Source organism: Carya illinoinensis, chromosome 14 (genome assembly GCF_018687715.1).
Source record: "Carya illinoinensis cultivar Pawnee chromosome 14, C.illinoinensisPawnee_v1, whole genome shotgun sequence".
Taxonomy (NCBI): domain Eukaryota; kingdom Viridiplantae; phylum Streptophyta; class Magnoliopsida; order Fagales; family Juglandaceae; genus Carya; species Carya illinoinensis.
This window is the reverse complement of record NC_056765.1, coordinates 10,636,678-10,649,506: the sequence shown is the minus strand read 5'-3', so window position 1 is coordinate 10,649,506 and position 12,829 is coordinate 10,636,678.

Genomic DNA, 12,829 nt, shown 5'->3' with positions numbered 1-12,829 from the left:
CATATTTTTTCTATTAATTTTTTATCTCATTTTCAAAGTAAATAAAAATGTCTATATATTATATATTATGATTTACAATGAATTAAAATATTTACGAATTCATAAATTAATTTTTTGTAATTTATTTAAAAATATTTTAGTTAAATAAATATTACTTTAAAGATAGTGTCATTTTTTCTATTATTGTGAATATTAAGTATAATGAAAAGAAAATATAATTAACAATAAAGAGGTTAGCAAACACTAACAATAAAAACCATACATTAATTACATCCCAAAAGGAGTTAGTTATTTTATATAACATAAAAAAAGTAAAATAATAACTAACAATATCTATTTGTTAAGTAAATCAAAATCCTCTTGTAAGGTATGTAAGTGTCATTCCAGGTCCTTAAACTTCTCCATGATGGGCTGAATGAAGCCCTTCAATATAAGTTGGTGGTGCTCCACTAATATAACTCGTACCTCATCTAGAGTAGCCCTAGCAGGCTATCTCTTAACAGGGGTAGCAGAAGTAGAAGCTGGATCAGTAGGCAAAGGTTGATCCTATACTGCATGAGTCTTCGGCAAGTGACCATTGCTCTTGTTGAATGTGATCTTGTTAACGAGCCACATCTATGGTGACCTCCTCTTAGTCGAAGTTACTGTAACCCCTGATTGGAGTAGGAGGTTAGATATCAACAGTACAAATGGTAAACTACCTCCACTCGAATAGCGTGACTCTGTTCGCCACTCTCACTATCATCCAAGACAACATCCAGCTCTATAGTCTCCACATCCAGCGCTGGAGATGAGGATACGACTGGTGTGTCCTCCCCAGATGGTGCAGTCGCTGCTCTCGCTGCTGCTGCTGCAGGATATGCACTGAGCTTCCGTCATAGATCAAGAAATTCAGCAATAACGAGAGGAGAGAAGATAATATTCACTCCCCAAACTACTAAGTTGTAGCACAGAGTATCACCAGACTGCTCTCCCATAGCACGGTAAAACTCACCAACCATCTCAGGATATGCTGTGCCCCTATGCCGACAAATCGGGGTCCACCCACGATCGGTGATGATGTCATGAATGCTTCATCCCTTCCAAGTAAGATCACGGAAGTCATCTAGAATAATCTCCCGCTCAACTAGTATAGGCCTCACGGCCAGCTGAAAAGGAGCTACTTCGTTACTTTGGCCTGTCTGGGGTCGGGAACGTTTTCTTCCGCTGTTGCTTGCCATTAGTATACTGTTGATCTACAAAATCATTATGAAATCTAATTAAAGTGAATTAGAGGAATGATGATGTTGTGCTACAGTGTTTGGCAACTGCTTATTCGAATGGATTCAAATCCTAAAATAAGGGCTGCCAAATATTATCTTTAGTTCGAATGTTTAAAATTCAATTTGAATGGCCTAAAATTCCATTCGAATGACGTTAAAGTCCATTTAAATAGAATTTAAAGTCATTTGAATGACCTCATAAAACTTCATTCGAATGGAATTTCAAGGTCATTCGAATGGAATTTAGGCTCATTCGAACAGAACTGAGCCAAACAGACATGGCTGAGTCGACTCAGTCCCGAATCTACAATTCAATTTTTCACCATAATCTAAGATTTTAATTGGTAGAAATGATTTAAGAGTGAAGCCCTATCATTTCTACCGATTGCTTTTGTGTCATTTGGCCCCAAAACAACAAAATGGGGTCGGATTGATTCAAAATCCGACCCCCCCAAAACCAACGAAACAACTATTAAAAATAACAACCATTTAATCCATACCTCTTGTTCTAGGAGATTTAAGGACTTGGTCGGAGTTGGTGGCGGCGTTGTGGCTGCGAACGGTAGAGGATTTGATCCGATAGTTCAAATGAGAGGATACACGAAATGAATGGAGAAGAAACTGTATCGTGACTTATATAACGTAATTTCATTCGAACGGAAAGGGTATAAGTTCGAATGAATTATATAATAATGAGAAAAAATATATATAAGTGCAAGAGGTAAAACTATATGCTTTATATTACTAATACTAGTATATAATACTAATTAGTACTAATAAAAAATTTCTGGACTAGTATATATATATAATATATATTAGATAACTAAATTATATAGTATAGAGTATTTAATTAAAAACCTATATATATTATAAGTAACTAGTATATATATAATACTATATATATTATGCATTAGATGAGTGTAAAATAGTATTGTATAAAGTATTGCATTATAAAGTAATATATTACGTATATAGTAAAACATTGCATTAAATATAAGTATAAAATACATATATTTAATATATTTACTTTGTATATTAGTAATAAATTAAGTACTTATAATATATTATAAAGTATTATAGTACTATTAGTTTTCATATATTTATGCTATCTGTACTATAATATCACTTAGTATTATACTATTGGTGATACTTAGTATTATACTTATAGTGACACTAATTATAACACTATTAGTGATACTAAATAATAAATTATACTATTAGTAATACTTAATATTATAGATTGATAAGAAACTTAGTATTATGCTATTAGTGACACTTAGTATTATATAGTATATATAGTTTTAACATATACTAATAATAATATTGGGTGCATTACGTGTATATTTATATATTGCTATAATTATCTGTTTGAACGAATATAAAAATAATTCGAATAGAGATAAAGTCTGTTCGAACAAATTTTTTTTGTTTGGAGGGAAAATTTGTGCCAAATTATCGGTATATGTTGGAGAATATTCTTTTTTTTTTCGAACTCTAATATTATTAATTCGAATTGGAAAATATCGTGGGAAAAATTCGCTGTTTTTTTATTTTCGCGTTCGAACTTTTAAAAAATCCATTCGAACGGAAATTCACATATTATTAACCCGGTCCTTTCATTTCATTTTCACTCAGATTGAAGTTCGAGAGAGAGAGAGAGAGAGAGCATGACAGAAGGCTTTGAGAGAGTGTTGTGGAGAGAGAGAGAGCTTGAAAGAAGTAAGAGAAAAGAAATTCTTGAGAGAGAAAAGACAAGCCCAAAAGGTAATATGTTTTTTCATTTACACTTAACTTGATATTTGTTGCATTGATTCCTGAGATAGAATAGAGGTTTAATATGTTTTATGCATATATAGGTATTGTGGATTGATATTTTTATTGGATTGCAAAAATTAGAGGTAAGTTTTTTATAGTTTTCTAAGTTATTTAATAATCATATTTAGGGATAATCATATAGTTTTCAATGTATTGTATTGAAATATGTCATCATGTATGTAAAAATTATATTTTGTGGTTCAGTTTTTTGCTTTGTTTCGTGACTGATTTCTGGCTTGGTCCCATTCGAACACTCTGAATCCCGTTCGGAATCTAACTCGACCAGAATTTCGTTCGAACATTTGGAGTGTTTGTTCGAACAGTATCAATTAAATAGATATTTATAATGTAATTATAAAATATAATTATAATATATAATTGATTTAAGTACTCTAATTAAATAGATTAATACTTAAAATATAATTATAAAATATTTAATTAAAAAATTATAATTAAATATTTGAAAATATTTAAGTACTCTAATTAAAATGATTAACACTTAAAATATACTTATAAAATATTTAATTAAAGAATTATAATGTATAATTAAAAATATTTAAGTACTCTAATTAAAATATTCTTATAAAATATTTAATTAAAGAATTATAATGTATAATTGAAAATATTTAAGTACACTAATTAAATAGATTAATACTTAAAATATTCTTCTAAAATATTTAATTAAAGAATTATAATGTATTAGTGAAAATATTTAAGTACTCTAATTAAATAGATTAATACTTAAAATATAATTATAAAATATTTAATTAAAGAATTATAATTAAATATTTGAAAATATTTAAGTATTCTAATTAAAATGATTAACACTTAAAATATACTTATACAATATTTAATTAAAGAATTATAATGTATAATTAAAAATTATTTAAGCACTCTAATTAAAATATACTTATAAAATATTTAATTAAAGAATTATAATTTATAATTAAAAATATTTAAGTACTCTAATTAAATTGATTAACACTTCATTTTATACTTATAAAATATTTAAGTAAATAATTATAGGGTCTACTTCAAAATCTTTAAGGGCCTATCATGTATACTTGTAATGTAATTTTGTAATGTATTTGTGATTTAGAATGTGATTATAACAATTGTTATGTTTACAACTGAGTTATTGGATTTTTTAGTTATTTTATATGCAGTTAAACCTTAGACCCGTTGAGAGTTGTGGTCAAATATTCTCTTAAAGAATGTTTGGTTACAATTCTTGAATTGTCCAAAGTGGATATTTTGGGATTCTATTATCTATATGGCATATATATTCAGTTAAAAGTCATGTGTTAGTCAATTACAATTTTGGTTTAGCATTTTCTTACATTTTTCGAGTATGTAGTTCGTAAGTTTCTCGGCCCATGAATATATATCACTACTAAAAAAGACAGATTTGCAGCGTTGGTTATACGCCGACAACTATCCAAAAAAATGCCGCTAATTAATTCGCGGCGTTTTTCTAATGGCGTAACTGTCCGTCGGTAATGGAGGGTCGTTATTTTCATTGTTCCGGCATTTGCTCAGACGCTGGTATTTGTAAATCTTATTAGTGGTGTTTGTATACAATTTAACGACATTTCTTGAAACACCGCCACAATACCTAATATTAACAGCATTTTTCGAAATGCCTCTACTTTATCATTGCCATCGCCTGGCATATACTAGCGGCGTTACCACAAACGCCACTGCTACTACATTATCGACCCATCAGTTAAATTGGCGGCATTTATTTAAATACCACTAATAGTATATTGGCGGCAGCACATTGAATTTGTTAATGACGTTTATTATACTGTCACCACTTTTTTAAATAACGGCATTACGATAAATGCCGCTATTAGTAATTTGCTGACTTATCATATAAATTGGCAGCATTTATTTAAATGCCACTAATAGTATTTTGGCGGCGTCACATTGAATCATTTAATGACGTTTATCTAAACGCCACCAATGACCTAATTTCGCAATGATTATCTAAACGCCGCCACAAGTCAACTGTCAACTCATCATATAATTTGGCGGCATTTCTTTAAATGCCACTAATAGTACTTCGGCAAATTTATTAACGGCATTTATCTAAACAACGCCAATTTTTAAAATAATGGCGTTAACATAAACGCCGACATGTTACGTTGCTAGTGCATCATATAAATTAGCGGCATTTATTTAAATGCCACTAATAATACGTTAGCAGCAAATTGAATTCATTAATGGTGTTTATCTAAACGCCAACATGAGCCTTTTTTTTTTCTTTTTTTTTTTTGTATTGCAGTTTATTGTTAATGCTGGCACATTTTTTAAATTAATGACATTAATATAAACACCACTACATATATGTTACCGGTGCTTTGCATTAATTAACAAAATTTAGGACATACCAATAATATGATATCCCACAATAAAAAAAATATAATATATTAATTAATAATAAATATGATATATTGGGCCATTGTTCATATAATAAAAAAAATTACAAATCAAAGCATATGAAAGTTCTCCATGGATAATTCTTCTTCTTCACGTTGTGTTTGTCATTAGCTTTAGGAGCATTTCTTTCATGAGTAGTTCTTCACATTTATCTAATAGTTCTTTGAAATTGTTATGCAACTGTTGAGCTTGGAAAATATCAAAAAGTTATACTAAATTAATAGAGAGAATAATATATGTTGAAACAAAATGTGATAATCATGGGAGTAATATTTTTAACCTCGATGTTACTCGATAACTACACAATGAGTTATGTAATCTTGCTTTTACATTTTTTTCAATCCCTTGTCTATGCTTTGACCATACAGCTGGACAAAATTAGTGCATTCCATTCTGCCAATTAAATAAATAAAGAAATGAGTACAAACCAAGGGAGGGAAAATCTGGAGAAGCATTAAGATGCAATCCCTTCATATCACAAATTAAGCCACACCAATAGCACCATGGTAATGAATCAAAGGGAAAGGCCACACAGTAGTAGAGGAAATGGGAAGCCACTGAATCCATTAATGTCATAATTTAATTCATCACAAAAGTTGTTGAAGATGAGGCAACTATCCAAATAAATAAATGAGTACAAACGAAGGGAGGGAAAATTTGAAGAAGCATCAAGATGCAATCCCTTCATATCGCAAATTAAGCCACAACAATAGCACCATGGTAATGAATCACAGGGAAAGGCCACATAGAAGTAGAGGAAATGGGAAGCCACTGAATCCATTAATGTCATAATTTAATTCATCACAAAAGTTAGTGAAGATGAGGAAGCTTACACATAATGCATGCAAAGTCAGTGTTAAAAAGGCCATTGTGTTCATTTAATAGTACTAAAAACATAATTTAAAAGACTTATTTCTAGGTGACAATACAAGCGCACAGAAAAGTTGCCAAAACTTGTTGCTTATATATGCATTTGCCTTCTTACACAATTAGATTTGCACTCTTTATGTTTGTTATAATATCACACACACCCACACAGAGTAGGGTAGTAAACTCCGAATTTAAATCAGTGGAAGATGCTCATAATGCTGCAAATTCAGGATATCTTTGGAGGCAGTTTCATTAAATCACCATGAAAATAACATTGTAGGGTGAAGCCTACAGGATCTTCTTTATTTAGGCTTGCATGAATTAAGTTGTACATTACAAATAAATAAATTTTAAAAAATAAATAAAAAATAGCACAATTAAAGCTGATCATACCTTTCTGTCATAGCCATACCAAAGCAAATGTTGCTTTGACAAATGGATAGCTCTCCATGATTTATGGAGGTCTTCCCATAATTACAAGAAGCGCCCAGTAGACCTCCATCTACATCATGTCAAAAAATTTATGGGTAGTTCTTACAGCTTGGAAACCATATGCTATTAGATCACTATCTTTCTCTATATTTCTCAGAATTTTTTAAAATGAATTTGAAAAAATTCTGAGAAATATCTGTCCAAAACACCTTAACAAGCTTTTGAAATATAATCTAACCTTAACATCAAAATAAACCTATCCCGAGTTAAGCCGAACATAATATAAAACCCCTTTAATAAAAAGGCCCATCCCAAGAATCAGATTTACCATGAAATAAAAAGGCATGACTGTGATTTTATTAACACATGCTTGAAAGAGCCAAACACAACATAAAGTAGCAGGAAACAAAACTTAAGCAAGAGACCGTGCGGCAACTTACCCCAACTAAAACAAGTGACATAGTTCGGAAATAAGTAGAGTGCGATGGAGCTGGATCGATGTGGATGTTGGCGGTGCAAAAGAGTGGTGCGGCTGAGATATAGAGAGAGAAAGTGATGACCAAGAAAACTAAACACAGAGAGAGAGAGAGAGAGAGAGAGAGAGAGAGAGAGAGAGAGAGAGAGAGAGAGAGAGAGAGAGAGAGAGAGAGAGAGAGAGAGAGAGAGAGAGAGAGAGAGAGGACCTACACACCAAGTATGGACGGGGAGTTACGGACTGGGTCACCCAAGGCAACGTCCAAAGGTGGGAGCTTGTCCTCTAGCGTCTACTGTTGTCAGAGGCATCGTTTGCAGCAGTAGCAACCAGCGGGCCAGTGGCTTCAGGGTAGTGCGCTTTGAGTCAAAAAGCTCTGTTTTTAGGCAGCAAAACAGAGGTGCATGTGTTGGTCGTTCCTACTCGCAGGTGGCTACTGTGCATTCACAAATGGAGGGTAGATGCTAGAAGGAACAATATGTTCTGATTTGGTGCATGAAAACTGTGATGACCCGCTTTTGAGTGTATTTTCGCTGAAATAGTTGTCTTTATTTTAATTAATATTTTAGTTATTTATTTTAATTTATTTGCATTTTAAAATTGTTTTTAATTTAATGGATGTTGTGTTTTATTTCTTTTAGTTGTTTACAGTTTTTAATACCTTCGTGGCGGTTTAGTGTTGTTTTTCCCGGACTGAGGATTAGACCTCGTCTTTTCCCTACATCTCTTTTCCTTTTTCCTTTTCTTTTTTCTTTTTCTCTTTTTCCTTCTTTCTTTTTCCTTTCTTTTTTCTTTTTTCTTTCTTTTCTTTTTTTTTCCCTCTCTCTCCCCGCGTCGACCCCCTCGGCCTCTCTCTCTCTTCTCTCTCCCTCACGCCGGAAGCCTCTCACCCCGGATCTACCGCCGTCCGGCCACCGTGCGGCTCACCGCCGGTACTGTTCGGTTCGTCTCCCTCCGGCGCACCTCCCCACTGAAACTCACCCCCAACCGGCCGGCCGTTTGGCCGGAAAATCCCTTTGAAGCCCGCACGGCTTTGGCTTCGATCCGCCGCCGTCGCTCCACCTCCGCCCCTCATTTCTTCACCACTTCATCACCGGTCCCTTGCCGTACTAACCCACCTATTTCCGGCCACCAACGACCACCGGAACAGCTCCCACGAGCTAGCTTTCCTTTTTGGGAAATCCGACCTCCCATCGCCGTTTCTGCCACCACCCACGGCCAACCACCACTTCCAATAGCTTCACAATCATCCCTAGACCATTCCCTATCAATCCCAAGCCCTAGTTTGTCCCCGTTCAAAAGTGGGTTTTTCACAACCCACGGCCACAGTGAATTTTCACTGTGGCGTTGCTTTTTCGCCGCTGTTTGCAACGCCTCGTGTTTTCTAAAATTGCCATATAGCGCTGTAAGTATTTTTCAAACCCTATTTTCAGATTTAAATATATATTGTTCATTCAATTTATTTTATCTGCTGTTGGTTGGTTGATTCCGGACTGAGTCCGAGGAGTTCGGGGGTCGGATGGATGGAGGATGGAGTTGCCTGTTTACTTGATTTATGTTGTTGGATTATTTTATTATGCATTGTTATGGCATTGCATGGTGCATGCACGTGTGTTTGTGAAATAGTGTGAAAAGCCTGTGTATTGGCGTAAGTGGTCTTACGGGTGCGTGTGTATCACGACCCCAAACCGAGATTGGGTATTATCCCGGTGGAGCTCCTCTGGTCACTCGGGAGCGGAATAAACTGAGTGATGTCCCCTGGGTTGTCGCTAGACGACGGGAGCGGGGGCTAGGGGTTGCTTGGCTACGAACGCGCTGGGCGCGGAACCGGGCATCGCTCTACGCACCGACTCCGTGGCCCTTCGCTGGTGAGGGCTAGAGGATGCTTGGCTACGAACGCGTGGGGCGCTGAACTGGGCATCGCTCGTTAGGTGTCACATGCGTAGTGGTACTTTGCGGTGTGGCACTGGAGCCAGGGTGTGCGGATGACCCCTAGGGGAGGTCATGGTGCATACGGATAAAATGGATTTTGGTTTGAGTCGGATAAAGGCCAAATGTGACTTTTGGCTTGTTTTTCTGGAAGGATGTGTTTTTGGGCCAAATGGGTTTTTTGGCGTGTGTGGAAAAATCGTGTTTTATGGGCTTTGTGCATTGGGCATGTTTCATGCATATTGTTTGAGTTCTATGTGTTTTTATCTGGTAGTGTTTGGGTTTTACTTACCTGCGGTACCATTTTTGGTTCCGTAGCTTTTGGTGCAGAGTTGGAGGACGAAGAGGAGGAGGCTGAGCCCGAGGATGCGGCTCCACCGGGTTGCTGATGCTATGCTTTATATTTGGTTTAAAACTGTATTTGTGTTTTTGTAATATTTTATTTATGTATGTTTTAAACAGCTTGTATTACGTTAAGAAAAATTCTGGTACTTAGTTATGACTTTCGTTATCCACTGCGTGTTTCTTTGTACACTTATGTTGCCTTGCACACACTTGGCACCCGTCGATAGGATGGTGACCCGGGTTGTCACCATCCGGACTTCTCGATTTTCCCGTGTTCGGGCGTGGGGATTTGGAGGCGTCACAGGTGGTATCAGAGCGGTTTGGCTCTGCGTAAAACCACATGTCCCGTAGGCAGTACCAGAATGCTTTTTAAAGTTGTGTTTTGAAAATTATGTTAAGTACAGTTGTTTTATTTGTTTTATTTGTTTGAGCTTGTTTGTTTGTTTGTATTTATTTGGTTATGTTTTTGCAAGCTGGTTTCTTTTGTTTCTTGCTGTGTGGTGTTGGTTTTGTTTTTGTTGGTTTTATGATGGTTTTATTTGTTTTCTTAAAGGAGGGTCAAGTGTGGTGTTGTGGCAGGAAAATGGGGAGACCAAGGAAGTCTACCCAGGAACCACGGGACTATACCTCCCGGGATGACTCCATAGCCGAAGCAATACGACAGATGACGGAATTTATGCAGCAGAGTGTGAGGTCTCAACAGACAGGGCCTTAGCCACAACAAGGACCTTGGCCACAACAAGGGGGTCCCTGGCCACCATCAGGAGGGCCTTGTCCACCATCAGGAGGGCCTTGTCCACAACAAGGAGGGTTTTGGCCACAACCAGGAGGTCCTTGGCCATATTAGGGAGGGCCTTTGATGTATCCAGGAGGGTCCAGTAGCATGGTGCAAGCCGGATGCACCTATGAGCGCTTCCTGGCGCATAGGACTCCACACTTCACTGGAAATGAGGATCCACTTCAGGCTGGAAAATGGATCAAAGATCTGGAGAAAACCTTTGAGGTGTGTGGATGCACGGAGGCACAACAAGTACTCTACGCCAGTTATCTCTTGCAAGGAACTGCTTCTGATTGGTGGGATACCAAGAGGGTGATGCTGGAATCTGAACTGGGATCTTTCGCTGCGGTGACCTGGCAGCGTTTCAAGAAGGAGTTCAATGACCGCTTCTTTCCCGCATCGGTAAGGAAGCAAAAGGCAAGAGAGTTCTCAAATCTGGTCCAAGAGGGCGCGACAGTGGAACAATACGCCCGGAGGTTCATAGAACTTGAGCGATTTGCTCCTCACCTTGTCGCCACTGAGGAGATGCGAGCAGATCGTTTTCAGGAGGGGCTACGCCATGACATACGCCGTATGGTGGTCAGCCATCGGATATCCACTTTTCAGGAATTAGTGGATGTGGCCACCATTGTGGAGCGGGAAAATAATCTAAGTGTGGGCTCCCCTCCAGGGCATAAGAGGTGGAGTTTTTCTGGTGAAGGAAGCAGTTCGGGTTCGCCCCAGAAGTTTGTTCAGCGGACCAGAACTCGACCTCAAACGTCCTCAGGTGTTCGTATGGGAGGACGGGTGCCTATTTGTGGAGCTTGTAATAGAGCTCATGAGGGCGAGTGCCGGATGAGTAGCGGACCCCAGTGTTACCGGTGCGGCCAAGGGGGACATATCGCTCGGGATTGCTCTATCAGAGTTCAAGGAAGCCGTTGAGGTAGACACGGTGGAAGAACCAACCCGAGACAAGCAGTGCAAGCCCGGGTTTATGCTGTCACACCCGGAGAAGTGGATGATGAGGCACCAGCGACCCATGATGCTGGAGTAATTACAGGTATGGATTAATTTAATTTAATTTTAAGTTGGATTTAATTTTTGGTGTATGTGGTTTATTCTTTGCTTTTTGGATTTCATGGGTTGGTGTGTTTGGTTTAGGAAGAGTCCGTTTGTATGAGTTTTATGCTTGTACTTTGTTTGATTCCGGTGCTTCACAGTCGTTTGTATCTTCCACGTTTGCTCGGGTGTGTAATTTGGTCACGGAACCGTTGCTGAAGTCTATGGTAGTGGCTCTACCCGATGGTGAGATGGTGTGGTGTTCCAAGGTTACTTTGGGTTGCCCGTTAAATTTTGAGGGAAGGTTCTTGGATGCTGATTTGGTGGTGTTCAAGCTGTTGGGTTTTGATATCATCCTCGGGATGGATTGGCTATACCGATATTCTGCGAGTATTAATTGCAGAAGTCGGATAATTAGCTTTCAGCTTCCATATGGTGATTGTCTGGAATTTGTGGGGAGTAGATTAAAAGAAAAGCCGATAATTATATCGGCGATTCAGGCAAGAAGAGAGATTGCATGGGGAGCGGATGCATTCTTGGTGCAGATGGTGTCCACGCCGTCTGAGAAGAAGTCTTTGGCAGACATCCCAGTTGTGGAAGAATTCCCCGATATGTTTGTGGATGACTTGCCCGGACTACCCCCTGTTCGGGAGATGGAGTTCGTTATAGACTTGGAACTTGGAGCGGCTCCTGTGCATAAAGCTCCTTATCGCATGGCACCGGCTGAATTGAAAGAGTTGAAGACTCAGTTGCAATAACTGGTAGAGAAGGGATTTATTCAGCCTAGTACGTCGCCGTGGGGTGCACCAGTTTTATTTGTTAAAATGAAAGATGGAACCCTCCGTATGTGCATTGATTATCGGGAATTGAACAAGGTGACCATCAAAAATAAATATCCTCTCCCGCGGATAGATGATTTGTTTGATCAGCTTCAAGGAGCAGCCGTGTTCTCTAAAATTGATCTGAGGTCGGGATACTACCAGTTGAGAATCAGAGACCAGGATGTGCCTAAAACTGCTTTCAGGTCGAGGTATGGGCATTATGAATTTAAGGTGATGCCGTTTGGGTTAGCTAATGCCCCTGCAGCTTTCATGGATTTGATGAATCGAGTGTTTCGACCTTATCTGGATTCCTTTGTGGTAGTATTTATTGATGATATACTGATTTATTCCCGAGATGTTGAAGAGCATGTGTATCATCTTAGTCTGGTACTTGAGAGATTGAGAAAACACCAGCTATACGCCAAGCTCAGCAAGTGTGAATTCTGGTTGGAAGAAATTAAATTTCTTGGGCACGTAATTTCCCGGGGCGGAGTGGCTATTGATCCTAGTAAGGTAGAAGTCATTTTGTCATGGCAGCGCCCGACTACAGTGCGCGAGGTCAGGAGTTTCTTGGGGCTCGCCGGATGCTACCGAAGATTTGTAGAGGGTTTTGCTCGCCTATCCA